Raw genomic sequence first — 16,765 nt, forward strand, 5'->3', positions numbered from 1 at the left:
TAGCATCCAACCTGTTCAGCTGCTCTGCATACAGTAAATAGCGATAAAACACAGAACTGCTTCAAAAAAAGAGCAAGGTGCAAAAGCATGCTAGAAAACAAAACCAGCCCCAAGAGGATCCTCAAGCCAGGGCGAATAAACCATCAGCATCAACATCCTGCTTCTCCCAGCAAAGAAGTATAAATCAACATCAACAACACACCCCTCCCAGGGAAGGACTTGGGGCACTCCCCAACACCTTTTTCCACTCTTTTCTTATATGAAGAGCAATGTGGAGTAAAAGCAGAAGCACCTGTGCTGTGCTCCCACAACACCCACTTTAAAGCCCAGAGGGACAGTGGGGGAAGCAAAACAGCAGAGACACTAGGAAACATGTGTATGGCAATATTTAATTTATTATTGAAACTTTTTATGTAACAGTATTTTTTTATTTTCTTCTTTTCCTGTAATAACTAGAGCTGGGCAAACAATAATTTTGTTAGACTGTTAGGATTTAATTACACGAAGAATACATTCCTGTCTTTACATGCAAAATGTGCGTCCTTTCGCCCATAAAAAGATTTCAAGTGTGACATTGCATTAATTACAGCTACTTGTGAAACTTGAATCAAAATTTAAAAACCAAGGGGTTTTTAATTTGTTTTTATTAAGAAAGATCCTATCTATTAGCGGATGCTCTCCCCTCATTGCTCACGTTTTGGACCAGGCTAAGTCAAATACCTCTGTACCAAAATATCTGCAAACGTACCTCCCTGTCTGACACCACCACCCATCAGCAGGTACGCTCCTCCAGAACCTCAATCTTGACAGCAAAGGTCGCTGGGGCGACAGAAGGCCACCTCTTCTGGAGAGATCCCTGTTTTCCTAAACTGGAGACTAGAGCGAGCACAAATCTCATTCTTCGCACTGCACTTGCACTGGCAACAGGGAAGAGGAGGATGAAAACTGTGGTGAATGCAAGAATAACTAGAGTGACAAAAGAGAAAGTTTCTGAGACCAAAAACTACCCCTGTGGCAACAAAAAGCAGTTAGGGATGGGAAGTAAGCTGCCAGCATATTGAAAATTAAGTTACGTTTCAGGATATTTGCAATAGCATTCAAGAACTGAGAGATTAGTAAACTATTTTATGCAAGAAAGACTGCATGAATAATCAGTTTTTCTGCTGCTGTCATGTCTCTTCATTCGTTAGTTTGGAGCCTAACTGCCTCTCGTAAAGCTGAATGATTTTAAACTGGATAGAAAGATGGTCAGTCACAAAGACAATTCTGAACATTCCCATTCAAAGTTGTAGGTTTATGAGTTAAAGTGAGAAGGAAAAAATAATCTGTCAGCATGCACTTAATTTGTCGCTGTTCTTTTGTTTCTTCCTTGTGATGTAATTTTAATCTATACCAGCATGCAAATCTTTGTGAAATAAAAGGTAGGAAAAAAAAAAACAAATTTATCAAGATCAAACACCCTGTCAGAACTAGAGGCTCTCAGTACAATCAACACCAGCAATCAAACCTTGATTAATTAAAATGAATTTGCCAACTCACTTAAAATATCCATCTGGCCTAAAAATGAGTATTTTTGTTTGCTGTTCCCCTGTCTCCAAAGGTGTAACGCGGGTTGATCACTTACTAACACTCTAGAAATTATTTTCAAATATGTCTCCCTTTGCATCAGCTAGAGATCTCACAATACCTGTGAAAACACTTTCTGGAACCCCCTTTGCATTTCTAAAATTCAGTGAAAAAGTCTGGAAGGCAGCCTTAGATTGTACAGTAAAATTAATGAATTATTTCAAAGGAACCGAAATGCCATGCCATTTACACCATCAAGTTGAATGAACAGGTGCCACCTCTTGGTCTCAGCATTCAGTTCCCGTAAGAGCTATTTATACTATTCTGAGCACCTTGGTGCCAATTAAATGGAGTATCAGGACTGTGTTGCTACAGTAATCCGGAGGACTATTTCTCAGCAGACAATTTAGACGAGCTTTGTCATCATGCATGTCCTCTGTCCAACCTATTCTTCCAGAGCTGCTTGGACTCCAATTCCTTTCCCTATCAAAGCTGCCAGAATGCCAACTATCACCCTTATTAAAGGAATTCTGCAATTCCTGTCTCTACACCGAGGTCCTCCCTCGTGCCTTTCATCCGGTAACGCAACTAGAGCTAACCCTGGCAACGAGAAGCAGGGGGAAGGTGCTGCATTAAGATGCGTGAAGGAAGCAAGAAGTGGAGGAGACCCAAGAGACTCCTGCCTAGTGCAGAGGCCTTTGATTGAGAAACAACTTCCAGCCACTCGAAAACTTAACGGGGATTCAAGGTTGTTTCTTTTCCTTCAAGTGTCTTCTGCTTTGATTTTATACTGAGGATGATGAGAGGTCTGTTGATACAGAGATGACGCACCAGGGCGAGAAGATTTTAGTAACAGAGGAGAACAGGGAGTGAGTGGTGACAGGAGGAGGAAACGGAGCCTATATAAAGCAGCAGAACTCAGAAATACTCAATGCTTTCTCAGAAAAGAGAAATTTAAGAGGGAGAGAGCAAAGTCCTGGAATGGCTACACTGATTTTAAAAGGAGGCTGAGACCAAGCAACACCTTGCTACAGCAATCAAACCCATCTGCTTCAACCCATGCAACCAGACTCTCACTAATTATTTTTATTTATTYATTTTTAAATCAAGTTGCATCCATTCTGCTCCCTTTCTCAACCATACAGAGAGACTTTCAGGCCCTGACCCCACATCACTGCAAAAAAACAGCAGTTGGTCTGGTGACATACTGATGTTCAAAGCTCAAGAAAATAAAGTAAGGAAAAAGTATTTGTAGAATTATGGCATTAAAACTGAAGCTTTACARGTCAGGGACACTGGGGTCAAGAGGAGTAGTAAAGCACCAAGCATACCCAAAGTGCTGATCCCTCACTAACAAAATGACCAGCCCAAGCCCAAGCAACAGCAACTCTGCGGCGCTTGCAGGCTGTCGCCTTCCCTGAGGCTCCCACGGGCAAAGCTTCATGCTGGAAGCGGCACTGCACTGCTCGGCGCCACGTGGGGGTCCGGAAAAACTCCCACCAGCAGATAACAAAATACAGTATGCGAAACAATTGCTGCATCAGCTTGAACTTTTTGCCTGAAACAGCGCACAGGGTTACAGACGCCTGTACGCGCAAAGGCTCAGAATTAAAGTTGCGACGGCAACTTCAGCCGTCATTTCTCGATTCTGGCACGTCTTGCTTTCCTGCTTGGCATCCTTAACGTGTCTTTGGTAAAGACGAAGATAATGGTCTAGATTATCAAGCAATTGTTTTTTGTAAACACGCATATGCACACATTAGATGAATCATCTGGCACGTCCCGTACGTTTAACCCCYCCGCGACCACACGGAGGGATTCCTGCACAGCACTCAACCTCCATAAACCGCAGCACACGTGCCCTTAGAGGGCTGTTTTAAGTTGTCTTATTGCTCATGTTAGCAGCTTCTTTTTCTCGTCTATCCACACGATATGGTTCCAAAGCTGGGTTTTACTGGCACAGTTTCACACTAAATTGCCTTCTGGAGTACACTTTGTACTGCTAGCAAAGCCATCGTGACAGATAAATAGCTTTCTTCAGCCAAGTACAAATCACGTTTAACTTTTCAAGTTTTWAAAAAATCTTAAATACAACCAATCACAGATTTCTCTTGCCTGTTTTAAGACATAGGAGTGTGGGAGAAATCCCACCTTGATTCAGTGAGTTACTAGAGTAGACATCTCAGCTTAAGTACAGCAATCCAATTTAATTCCATTTAACTCTTTATGTTAAAATAGCTGGAGTAATTGACAAACCAGTTAGCCCTTGAACTGAAGTCTGGGACCATACAGATTTTACTGACAAYTTCTACTTAGATACTGGTTCTTCCAAGCCAGATTTCAAATCCCTACTTCAAAGCAGGAAGGTGCTACAGTTTCTTTTCAAAATTACTAAAATCTACAATGGGTAAATATTTTTTCCTCATCTCATTCTAGGAAACAACTGAGCATCCCAGCAGAAATTTTACCCAATAYAGTCAATCTAAGGCAGAATTCGGTGAATTTTGCCACAAATAATTAAAGTTTGGCAGTTGCAGAAGTAGGAGACAGGGCTGTGAAATGCAACGCRTCTGGCAAACAGAGCTGCCATCCTCAGCAATCATCGTTATTCACAGGACGTGTCTGAAAGCATAACTATCGCAAACCTCATCAGCTTCTCATCCAAGGAACATTCTTCAAATTTCTGCTTTACAAACAGAAGCTTAAAGCTACTTTTGCTCTCGCGCATGTACAGTATCTCCACAAATTCATCCTTTCTCTATAAAGGCTCACACCCCAAGCTGMAATATCAGGCTCTGCTACCAGGCATTTACCCAGCAAGACAAGGAAAGTGATTATTCCCCCCAACCGGATAGCTGTGAGGACACATCTGGAGCAACGTGCCCCTACAAAATGAAGAGAGGTCACTGGAGTGCCACTACGACGGCAAAGGGCTGAAACACGCACCCAGAATAAGAGTCAAAGGAACTAGGTTTCCCTAGCCTGGAAAACAGARGACTTAAGTGCACTCTATTTATAGTCTCTCAATACCTAAATTTAGAGAAAAGACAGAGCCAGACTCTTCTGAGAAGCACACAGCAAAAGGACAAACAGCAGCAGTTGCGGGCTGCACACAGGGCAGCTTCAGGAGGGCACAGTGGGAAACCTTTGCCATGAGAGCAGGCCAGCACCRGGACAGGCGCCTGGAGATGCTGTGGCACCTCCAGCCTTGGAAGGTTTCAGCACTCAACTGACAAAGCCCTGAGCAGCTGGATCCAACCTTGAAATTAGCCCTGTTCTGGGCAGTGGGTTGGACTACATGACCTCCAGAGGTTCCTTCCAACCCCATCCCCCCTCCCTGCCTTTACTTTTAATGATTCAGGGATTCTAGAGATGAATTAAACTTTAAACTCTTCTCCTCCCAGGAGGAGGAGGAGAGAACAAACCCCACAAGACACACCTTGGCCATGTCACCAAATGCACTACTAGAAAGCTCTGCAGACACTATGGTAGCGATTGTGGTGTAGAAACCACAACAACCAGGAATGGTGTCCTGTTTATACCTTAAATACAGGGAAATTTCACTGCAGGTTTTAAAGTCCTTGATCTGGGTTATGAGAAGCAGCTATGCCGAGCTAAGTCTTCTGTGAACACTTGGGTTGAGATAAGTATTTCCCAGGAAAGTTTGCTCAGGGTAAAGTCATCTCATGTCATCTCAAGTGCTTCAGGGCAGCGTATTTCCAAATGTAGTTAAGTGGGAAAGAAGAGAATGATGGTCAGTGCTTCRTACATCGCCGACAAATTCGGGTTAGCTATAAGCTTCGAGTCTGGTGTTTACTTTAGTTGCATACCTTCTCTAAAAGCCTCTTCTGTGATGAAAGGGAAAACTTGGATATTACTGGAAATCATTTGCACCGCAACATCGTCTTTATCCTTGCTAGCAAAGCACACAGACTATCGTGACTTGGGGCAAACACACTATTTAACACAACCTTCCTCCTCACAGATCTGAAAGCTGCACAGGAGGGTCCCTGAAGCAGAAAAACAGCAAGTTCATAAAATGAATGTAAACTGTTAACTCAAAAGACTCGTGATTCAAACCGCCACCTCCCAGGCTGCTTGGCCCACAGGAGGAGCTGCCTCGCAATCCTTTCTTCTGCGCAGGTCTAAGACCTGCTTGCTTTCAAAGTCCTAGATCCTGACATTTCACAACCACTGCCAAATGCTCAAGTCTTTCCTCTTGCCCAACTCCCACCAGGTTTTACAGGAATCTGACCTGAAGAGAAGTCTTGCCTGAACAAGGGACACGGTGTAACTTTAAAGAACACCTGATGAMAAATGGCAGCAACCAGCTAATTCACACCTTACACGGAATAACTGGAAATAAAGACGTGGCCTTTACGTAGCCTCACCATCTATGGTAGCAAAGATTTACTAACAAAGYGCAGTAATGAAGTCTCCCATTTCTAAAATTTTATCACTTTTACATAATACACTATCGTGCATTTACTAGCGTGCTGTGAAGTACTGTCATAAATATTTAAACTGCAATGATAAAGTAACTGAATTGTAGGTTGTATCTTGTTTCTATTTTTTGCTGTTTGCTCTCTTGGGCCCACAGTGAAGAAAGTAATGGTGTTCAGAAGGGAAAAAAAAKAGAGTTAAGCATGAACCAAACTGAAAGCACATACCTGACTTCAAGTAAAGTGAAAGAAACTTGAAATTCATTATTAAAAGGGTCYTTCTAAACTGGGGTCTCTTACAGCAGTTATCAGCAAGCTTTGTCATCAGTGAGGCTCCACTCCGTCAACACTTGCCTGACTGTGATAGTTATTACATTTGATAGCTTTATAGTATTATTTGAAGCTTGCTATTTACCTAGTTATACAAGGCACAGCGGCTTAGAGGCTGCTCTCTGCCTAGGCTGCAAATCTCTGGAACTACCTCCAAAATAGCCCAGATTTTATGACCCGTTAAGCTTAATGATAAACCCTTGGATTTATGTTCTGGGCTAGCGAGCACTGGGAGATCAAGGGCTAAGCTTTGATTTATCTTCAGGCCAAGATAGTTTGTTATTTCTATATTATTCGTCTTCTCTTCATTTGCCTTGATGATTGTAGTGCTTTGCTATGACATCACGGCAATTTTTAGTGTTATTTATGTCTCAATCAATAGTGTCACAGCAGGACAGGAACACAGCCCGACTGGTTTTGCACACTCTGCCCAGGCTGCCCTGAACAGAGCATCCTGCTACAAACGCACTAACCCCAGATCTTGGTGGCRTGTCAAACGATGCTTTTCGAGCTAAAAAAACACTGTTTGAGGTGATGGAATAGTCTGGGAAGGCTGGCTGTTGTGCTTCACATGCGTTTAGCGCATTTGTGGTGCTTGACATGTGATGCCGTCAGTGTGCAGAGGTAAGGTGAGCTCTGCTTCATGGTAGTTTAAAATCCAGATTCATGAAAAGAGCATTCAGTGCTGTGGAGAGATGCTACTCAGCACGGCTGAGTATTCTGCCCTTACTACAAACCTCAGTTGTTTTTAAACTTTCTCTGAAAAACCCACATCTCTGGAATCACGGGATCGTAAGAAAGCTTCTAATTTAATTTTCTCTTCACTTCCTCTCAAAATAAATTTTATCTCCAAGTTACAGGCAAAGAACTTGAGAAATTGTCCATAAGGATCACAAATGTTCACGCAGCTCTAAGCTTCACCCTTGTCTGACTTTACAATGCTCACAATAAAGGCAGGCTCTCCATATTTTAGCGCTTGACTCAAGGCTTCAGATCTGGTGTTGGCAAGTCTAGTTATTGCCACCAACCTTTTGATACGTTTTCTCAGCTAAAGGCAGCACTGAGTTTTAATCCACAGATGTAGAGAACACAATCGCATTACTAGAGAGGTAAAAGCAAAGAGATAACCATTTGCTGTCCTGCAAGCAATGAATTACGATCATGAGCAACTAAAGGCGTAGAGAATCACCCTCCACCTTTCCATCTAACAAGGTATTTCAAAGCTAGCTCTTTGACGCAAAGCTCAAGAACATACCAGTTAGCGAGGAAGTAATGAGGAAGCTAACATATTTCGCCAGGAAACAAGGAATAACAAGGGTAGGTAGGTGTGCTGAGYGACAGGGCAAGAGACTAGGAAAAAGTTAAATACCACCATGAAGTTCTTTCCTTCAAACACTATTCAACCTACTGTGTTACACTGCACAAGCATACTAATCCTACTTAAGTAATACTGAGAGAGGATGGAAAGAGTAAATATTAAAAGGCAAAATTTGAATAGCTCAAGTTTCTGGATCAAACTGGATGCCTAACGTAATAGAGGGAACTTGTCAGTGAAACAGAGCATTATGCAATCTTTGTGTTGATTGACAACTTGACAGTCTTTCACACATTTTTAAAAAAATCAGAAAGCATTAGTTAGCAATTATGTCACTTTTAAGTACATGAAAAGTAGCTGCAGTTTAATTTCTAGCTAAATCAGGACAGATTTCTTTCCTTTCTTAYATGTATTTGGAAATTGAAGCAGAAACATAACAGCAAGACACTGTTACCTCAGTRAGACAGGGATGCCAAAGAGCAAAGCAAACAGGAAAATAGATATTTACTAGAATGCAAATGGTAAAAGTAGCRGGAGGAAAAATAACAAAAACAAACAAAACAGAAACCCTTACTCATCTAAAGAAAACAGTCTCTCCCAAGTAGCATCCAGATGCTGAGGAAAAAGTCAAAGTGCATATTCCAGCAGAAACACTTCAAAAGGCTGAGCCTGTCTGAGCGCAACTACCTCTTAATCCTACTTTTGGAAGGGTAAGGATCCACCTGAAGTCAATGGAAAGACTCTCACTGCCTTGCCTCAGCTCAGGAGTAGGCTTTAAATGCTGGTGCTCTCAGATGAAGGACCTCCGGTCCAGACTCTTGGGGGTTGAGGGCTGCAGGGTATGACTGCGTGGAGAGGGAGAGGGAAGCACACAGGCACTGATGTATATGCACACGTATATGCCAACAGCACCAATCACAATACGCTTCTTCCGCACAGCCTTTCTGTGAAGTCTGAAGGGACAAAGTGTTGGTTTAGCCACCCCACGCGATGAACTCTGGTGYCAGAAGAAACGCACGCACCGCTTCACTGTGGAACGCAGATCATCGCGTTTGCAAAGGCGGCTGCCAACATCTTGGCCAATATATCGGGGTAATCAGGAGCTGTAAAAATCRTCAGTTGCTACAGCTCAGGAAAACGCTCTCAGGCTGAAGGAATGACTCACACCCCGTACAAACCAGCATCAGGGGATTTCACCGCCCTGGAGGGCATCTGCCCCCCTGCTCCCCGGGAAGCACGGGAGGTGCTTGCTCTACCACCCTCTCCTCAACAGCGCTGCGGGGAAGCCGCTGGTAAACCGCAGACTGAATTTATCAGAGCTGAACACGTATACGTTGTGAAGGAAACACAAAAAAAAAGCGCTCTAGGACAGCTCCTCTCTAGGCCCTGTGCCCTGCCTCGTGGTAACTCTGGACATCCTGCCCTCTCCAAACTCACTTTCCAAATTCCCCTACTTAGGAGCAGCCAAAGTTAGCAGAARTTAAGACTGAAACCTACCCACTTGATCCTCATAGCCCAGAAGATACCTCCGTGTGTGTTGAGAGCTGCTGACACATGCATGCCAGTGCAGCCTGGGGACGACGACCTTGCTGAGGTATTTCTCCTGCACCCATGCAACAGCCACACCGACATCAGGCTTCTTGCCTGGAACCACGTGTAACGTGTGCGTTGCAGTGATAACGTCCAAAGTAGACTGGATTGCCCCCAGAAAGGAAGCCCTGGCCTTAACTTGACTTTATTATAGCCAACCTTCTCCTCAGAAAGGAAGAAGCGCCGCTGACCTGCGGCACACTCCACAATCCTCTCTCCAAAACGGGAGCGGGAGAAAAAACACTTAGTCTACTAAGAGTCACTTCTCAGCTAGCAATGCTCCGCGCTAASGTTTAAATTATCTACCTCGCTCGTTGCGCTTCCCGAGTACTTCAGAAAGCCCTGCTGGCCTTCCGCGGGAGTTCGGACAGCCCTAAGGGCCGACGCGCGCAGCGGGCGCGCCGTGGCCTGCGCGCCAGAGAAGCGACTGCGGTGTCACCTCCCCGACGCTGTGGAAGAGCCAGGGACATTTGTGCTTCAGAGGTGACATTTCCTGCCCTCATAAAGCAGCTCCCTTCCTTAACAGGTCCCGGACTCCACCGCCCTGCCGACACGCCTGCTCAAACGGAGTTTTCCTGCAACCGCCTCGGCAGACAACTGAACTATTTTGGCAGCGAGGCCCCTCTCAACACAGCGTTACGGGGCATATACTCCACACACTGCGAAGACATGAGAGATTCCCAGGCTTTAGGCTGCATCGTTTTGAGCTCCTGCATAAAACATGGATGTACCCACAGAGATTTCCTACAGCAGACTACAGCTGCGCTTAGAGCCACTGCCTGAGCGCTGAAGCACGTGGCCCAGTACCGCGCCAGCTTATCCGCTAGCTTCTTATTTGTTTCCAACACAAACCCCAGGCCACGCACCTTCCCAAAACCTTGCTGGCACAGCCCACGGCTTGGATGGTGGTCGGGTGCTGTCTCCTAAGCAGCCACCACGCTAAGAGCACCATGCTCTGCGGACAACAGCTCTTCCTCCCTGCCCTGCTACCACCCTTCCTCCCCAACGAACGCCCCTCCCGGGTACCTAGGAGCACCAAGCATCCTCTTTCAGAAAGGCCCATTTGCCTAAGCAAACTTTGAGCAACTGCTCCCAGCCTGCATTTAGCTTGTATTTCTCACCCGCAGAAGAGCTTGTGTACCCAAACCTTGCTTAACTTTTGCAATTCTACCACYCCAATAAAAATGCAGTTATTTCCACTTGCAAACCATGCCCTGCCTCTATGCTCAGCCCCTCACGGCCACACAAGTTGCCCCTGGGCTTTGGGGCTGCTTCCCCCATAGCCAGCATCAACCTTTTCCAGGTTGAAGACAATTTCAATACTCTTCATTTCCCTCATCACCTCCAAATACAGCAAGCTTCACCAAAGACATGGTAAAACGTGCACACCTTCCTCAGATAAATGCCCTCCTCATGATAAACAGCGATGCTTTGCCCTCTTTTAAATCACTCCTTTTTTCCATGGCCYGAGACGACTACCTCATGCGGCTGGAGCAACAGATAATAAATAACTGGATTCAGCRGCTGGAAGGGTGAAGGATTTCTCACTCCGCTGCCCCAGGGAAACCGGTTGGGCCCTGCACAGCCATGGGGTAAGAAAAATGCCCGTGACAAGAGACACCCCAAATAAGCAGCCATACTACCCTGCCGACAGAATATATACACCAAGGTCACGTCACACCGCCAAAAGCCTTCCAAAAACTCATTTTTTCCCATTGCCTTTAGTAGTAATTAGAGTAGCCTCTTACTCATGACTTAGCAAAGGAATTTGTCGCTCCAGAAAAATAAAAGGATGTTGAGTTTAGGTGTTTTTCTTCCAAATTCATTAACACTTCGGTCTCAGCTCCAGCTGAGACATGTTTTTTTTTTTCTGTCCTTTGATTTATTTTTCAGGGGAAAAGGCTGCAATTTGCGCAAAGTGAACAAGGCACAAAAGGAAGACGGCTATTTGACGAAGAGGTGCTCAGTGCGCAACTGAGCGAAAAAGCAGCATAACAATATTCTTTCCCAAATGCTCCGGCACCTGGCACAGAGGCACAGCTAAAGGTGCATTTATTTGGCACTAATCTTGCTCTCCCAAAATCCTTACTATTTCTTCAGCCTAGAAAATTACCCTTCTCTGCAAAACGTACAACCAGCATCCTCCAGAGTCTAAGCAGAATGGCAGCAAATCTGTTACTTTTAGGACCTTTATGCTTAAGGTAGAGGCAAAAGTCCTATTTCAGCCTAACAGATGCAAACTCAGGCTTCCATAGAGAAGGCAAGATTTGGCTGGAAAAATAAAACATTTCAGCGTTTTGACTTTGTACATATATTTCATAAGGTTCAGCACTAACCCTTTCGAACCGTATCTCATTTACACAGCTTTCAGCWGTTTCTAAGGACCCTTTGGCGAATAGTAACAGATTCACGAGAAATCTTTTTAACGTAGTTATTTGCACGGCACAAACAGCCCAGTAAGGCATTGGGCACCATTTTCATAATCCTGCAAACTGCCAATACCACCTGGCAAGGACCGAGTCTCTCCAGCTGTCGGTCTCAAATCGCAGATGGGGATAGGAACCTCTCAGACTAGATAGTTCTGCACCTTAAAGAAAGAAAAAAAACTTAAAAAAAAATTTTTTTAATCTAAAAAAAAAAAAAAAAAAAGAAAAATTTAAAAACCCAACTAACTTTTCCAAAGCTGTTATCATAATCCCTCCTTTTATGCAGAGGGAGGCAGGAGCACACAGAGGTTAAATAACTGACCGGCGGTGGCTGGGAGAGCAGCAGAGCTGGGATTAGAGCCCTCGTGTCTCCTGACCTCCAGGCCCGCGCGCTGCTTGGTGCTCGAAATAGCTSCAGCGCAAGTAATTAGCTCCGTCCTCTACGCCCATGCCGAACACCCGGGGAGGTGGGAAACCTGGAGCTCAACTCAGCAATACGACGATTCTTACGGAGAGCTCAAGCAGACTAATATTAAAGTTTTAACTTGGTACTGTTATTCTCGCCGCCGGAGCCCCCTCCGCTCTCCTCCGGCGTGCTCTGGCTACCTTCACCGTTGCACAACCGCGTGCGTGCAAGGCGCCAGCGTGCCCCATGCCGCAGGCTCCTCGGGGGCCGCGACAGCGTCTCACTGCGTGTCCTGATAACCCCCCGGCGCAGCGGGCTCGCAATCGCAGCGGCTCTGGGTGCACGAGCACCGGCCCATGTACACAGCTCTCGCTCACTCGTCCTTTAATAAATCTTTTTTTAGAGCACAACTGTCAGTGACAGAAAACAGCGGTCTAACCTACGAGAGGTGAAGAACGAGACATAATTCACCCATCACCTCTGTTTGTAAGCAGCATCCCAGCCCCGTCTGCTCTTCCCTCCCGCGGCCGAATCCCACGGCGCGTGCCAGGGCCGGGAGACGGTCGCTCTCAACAGGTTGACCCGCGCAACAAACCAAACGCTRCGGCGGTCCTGCTCATGGAGCAGGAAGCCCAAGGGGACACCGGACACCCAACCAGGCCGCTGTCCCCCAGGAGAAGCGATGCCGCGGGGAAGTTACCAGGGCGGTTGCTCCTTTCCGTTCCCCTCTCCCACATCAGCACGGCCTGAACACGCTCCAGCAGAGCTAACGGGGACGGAGGTCTGCTTTGAGAGCCGACACAGCAGAAACCTGAAGAGCAGCTCACGCCAAACCGGAGAGCCCAAACACCTCGCTTCCCTAAGGACTGCCTCCCCCAGTACTTTTCTCCTAGGGTGGATGGGGGTGAGGACTCTAAATATTCACTTTGACGGAACATATTTTGCCTTTCTGGCTGTGGCGAGAGCCCTCCAAACGACACCAAGCCCGACCCTACCTTCCTGCCGAGGCTGGCGACAGGCAGGCTGAAACGCCGGCAAGAGTCCCCAGCGAGTCAGCGCGGACTAACAGACGAGAAACTTAATTAGAGTTSCCTGAACATTAAATATCATTAATAGAGTGCACAGAAGTTTGCTCTATTTTTAATGGTCTCTATTTTTTTTTGCACACAGTTGTTGATGTTTTTGAAACTTCCCAKTTTTCAGCCCTTTTTTACCCCCTCAAGAAAGAGGCTGTTGCAAGCATGCTGCAGATCACTCTGTCCTCCTTACTGAATCTGCTGGTCATCGTAAACTGAATTTAGGAGGRGGATAATCTCAAAGATACCAGGTCCTTACAAGCTTTGTATTTAGGCAGCTAGGGAAGAGACACCCTACGAAAGTCCTAYCAAGCCAGAGATTGGGGCACGAGACAAACCCATATGGGACAGCTGGGAAACCACACAGATCAATGGCAAGAGAGAAAGCGGTAGGAAATGAGGCTCATTTGGCTGTGCCATTCATTTTTGAGCAAGCAGTTAAAAAAAAAAAGGCAACAAAATCCAAAAAACCTTTCATGCTTTAAAAGGCTACTGAGTATAATAAGATTGTTTGGAAACATTTAATAGATTATAATGAGTGGAAAAATTTAATAGACTATAATTGAAAGACAATGAAAAAAAGTGTACGCCCTCCAGGTGTAAGAAATGTCAACTGTGTGAAATCTCCAACACCAGCGTTGCCTTTTTTCCACGGCCGTAACGAGTAACCATCTTATGCAAACGGCAGACGGCTCGTTCAGCTTTCACCAAAATCCAGGGAAAATGTAGCCAAATACCACAGCAGACCAAAAMCAAAAACTCTACCAACTTCAGTGGGAACCAAAGCGCAGACAACCCTGGAAACCCCATCGGGAAGCGGGAAAAACACATTAACACCAGAAGCAGGGCTTGACTATCCTGAGGACAAATTTTAGCGCAAGTTTTTTTGTTAGAGGTTCACATGTATGCCAGAAACACGTGAGCCGTTGGCTGAGCCCCGGCGTACCCACGGACGCCCGTCAGCGGGTTCAGCGTGCGCCAGTCGGCAGGACTTCTGCTTCTGGTTTTGCAGAGCAAAACAGTAAAACCAGAATGAATTTATGAATTTGAACAGSAACACGCCAAAGGCTCAAGATCCTTCAGCGGAGCTGCTCTGGAGCAGTAACAGGATTTAAGCGTCAAGCCCGAGGGTGGTCAGAGAGGAGGGCGAGAGACGGCGGCTCTCTCCCTCCTCGGTTTTTCTCCCTCCTTTTACACCACCTCGCTGAAGCCGCACACTACCAACGACGGATCTGTGCTAATGTCGTCTCTCGGGCAACACCTGAAGCCGTATGAACCAGACTCGTCTTAGAACGGAGCTTTGGACCCAAACTGCATACACCAACTGACGTTAAAAAGAGTAATTTTGCCCATACTATCCCCCCGTTTCAATACAAAACCTGAGGCCGGTATCACCAGTTAACGCGGCGAGGAGTTTGCTCTCAGGTGCCCGATGGCAAGAGTTGAAGCTGGCAAGCTAACAAGCATYCGCGGCGCACGACAGCGGCACGCGAGTCTGCTGAAGGCTGAATTGCGCTTTTGTTCCCTAGCGCTGAAGCGATAGCTCTGAAATAAAACGCTTGGCAAGAAACTTGCTCGTTACCTATTTTCCTGCTGATTATTTAGGACTAGCCGTTGAGATTCTGAGATTTCAGGGAAATCTAAATAACTACCTACTGTGAACATTCACGATGGATGAAGGTGACCGAAAAAAAACGTCACCTGGAAGCTAGCTGGGGCACCAAAGGAGCAAAGCAAGTCTCTGAGAAAAGGGATTTTCCAAGCCTGGCTTCAGGTGGGGCCGTGCYGAGGGGATTCTCCGATGGCTCGTAACCCAGCCTCGGCGGCAGCACCAACACAGCCTCTCCTGTGCACACAAACCACTCCTCCGAGACTCTCCGTTAAACCCGGTTCAGCGGCCAGCACAGCTGAAGGACAGAGCGACACACGCGTAGTCACGCACAGTGTCCCGGTAAGCCTCATTTCCTCAGGCTCAGGTAAAGAAATGCAAAAAATGGGTAACGCCACTCTGAGCTTCAAAAGCAAGGCAGAATTACGGCAGAGCGATCTAAAATCTTCCGATGGAAGTTCTTCTCTTCCAAGAAGCGCAGTTTTACCTTAACCAARAACATTCATAGAAAGTGTTTGAAGCAGGAGAAGAAAGTTTTGCTTCAGTGTTTTCAAAAACATGCTGCCTTTCCCCTCAATCCACACCACAGTTTTACTTAGGTTACTGCAGACTGTTTTGCAAAGCAAAAAAAAAAAAAAAAGTAATTCGAAGGACTTTCCACCAACCTGAAACAAACTACGCCCCCCCCCAAAATACTAAAAATAAAAAAGCCAGAAAGCCAAAAGGCAACCGATGGTTCACAAAGCTGTAACTGGMGCAGCAGCACCAGACCCTACTCCCTGCCTGCAGGGTCACCRGTGCTGGGGTCCTCCCCAGCCCCACGGTAAAGCAACGTGCAAAAGTCCCACGTCGGAAGAACCGAGCAGTCCAAAGGGCCATCCTGCAAACTGCAAATTGGGAGCAAAGGGAAAAAGCTCCCAAAGCAAYTCCCCAGCTCCAAGGAAAGCACCCTCCACGCAACAAGACGCCCGTCCTCGATGCAGGTGCGGCCGGGGGCGTGGGGGGGCGGGGGGGAGAGCCCAAATTTCTACTCTCATTCTAAGTAGCAATATTTAAAGTTTTACAGTCTCTAGCAGTAAACAGGCTAGGAACAATGCATCAGCATCCAGTGCCCCTATATGTATTTATAGATAGCACGCGTCAATGGGCCACGGAGAGCCACCGTATYGCAAGTACCTGATCTGCCTATGCAAAAGGTCTCTAAAGGACACGAGTGTCACAAGGGCTCACTGCTGGCCTCCGGCCCCTCGCAGCTCGGGGGGGATTTTGTGCTTCGCTGCAATGACAGCCGGGTTGATTTAGCGCTGAGCATTTGGGAAACGATAAATAAATAAATAAATAAAATAAAATCCATTGTTTCTCTCTGTTCAAACGCAAGGCCGGTGCGTAACAAAGAGGAAGACAGGCAGCCCGGGTGGCGGCGGCTGGCTCGTAGGAAATTCTCCAAGCGGGATCCACACCGAGGGTCCGAGCCACACCGGGAGGGGGAGGGGGGAAAAAAAGGCAAGAAAACCCTTTTTATTGTTTTTTATTTTTTCCCCCTCCTTTTTCGGCCTAAGTCTCAACCGTAATTTGAGCAAGGCAGTTGCACCGCAGCCCGTTTTCCGCAGCCGGGAGCACCCGCGGCCGAGGGGCGCCCCCGGGCCGGCTCCGCGCGGCAGCGCGCGGCTCCGCGGGCGCGCACCCCCGGCGGGCGCGCAGCCCCCCGAGGCGGGCCGCGGAGCGGGCACGGCAAGCGAGGGAAAGTTGGGAGCAACTTCCTTTGGGAAAAGAGACGGCCGAAAAGCCAAATGCCTCCAAACGAGCGAAAAAAAAGGGGGGGGATAAAAGGGTATTGTTGCTGCAGAAATAATAATAATAATAGCAATAATAAAAGCACCTTGCACCTCGCCCGCCGCTTAAGCCAAACTCACCTATCCCCACCCTTAGGGACGGCAGGAGGGGGCACGGAGGGGGCACCCACCCGGGGCGGCCGCCGCGTCGGGTCGGGTCGGGTCGGGTCGGG

The 16,765-nt window shown here is 46.7% G+C and overlaps 1 protein-coding gene across 1 annotated transcript in view; it reads right to left on the bottom strand.

Moving 5' to 3' along the window:
- Positions 1 to 16,747, bottom strand: part of PAK5 (p21 (RAC1) activated kinase 5) — a 135,273-nt gene extending 118,526 nt beyond the window's left edge. Inside the window, exon 1 of the mRNA XM_085299176.1 lies at positions 16,674 to 16,747. The gene's annotated coding sequence lies outside the window, so the exon portion shown is untranslated. The remainder of the gene's footprint in view (positions 1 to 16,673) is intronic.
- Positions 16,748 to 16,765: the final 18 nt, after the last annotated feature.

Source organism: Rhea americana, unplaced genomic scaffold (assembly GCF_003343005.1).
Source record: "Rhea americana isolate MKP2758 unplaced genomic scaffold, rheAme1 scaffold_146, whole genome shotgun sequence".
NCBI classification, from domain to species: domain Eukaryota; kingdom Metazoa; phylum Chordata; class Aves; order Rheiformes; family Rheidae; genus Rhea; species Rhea americana.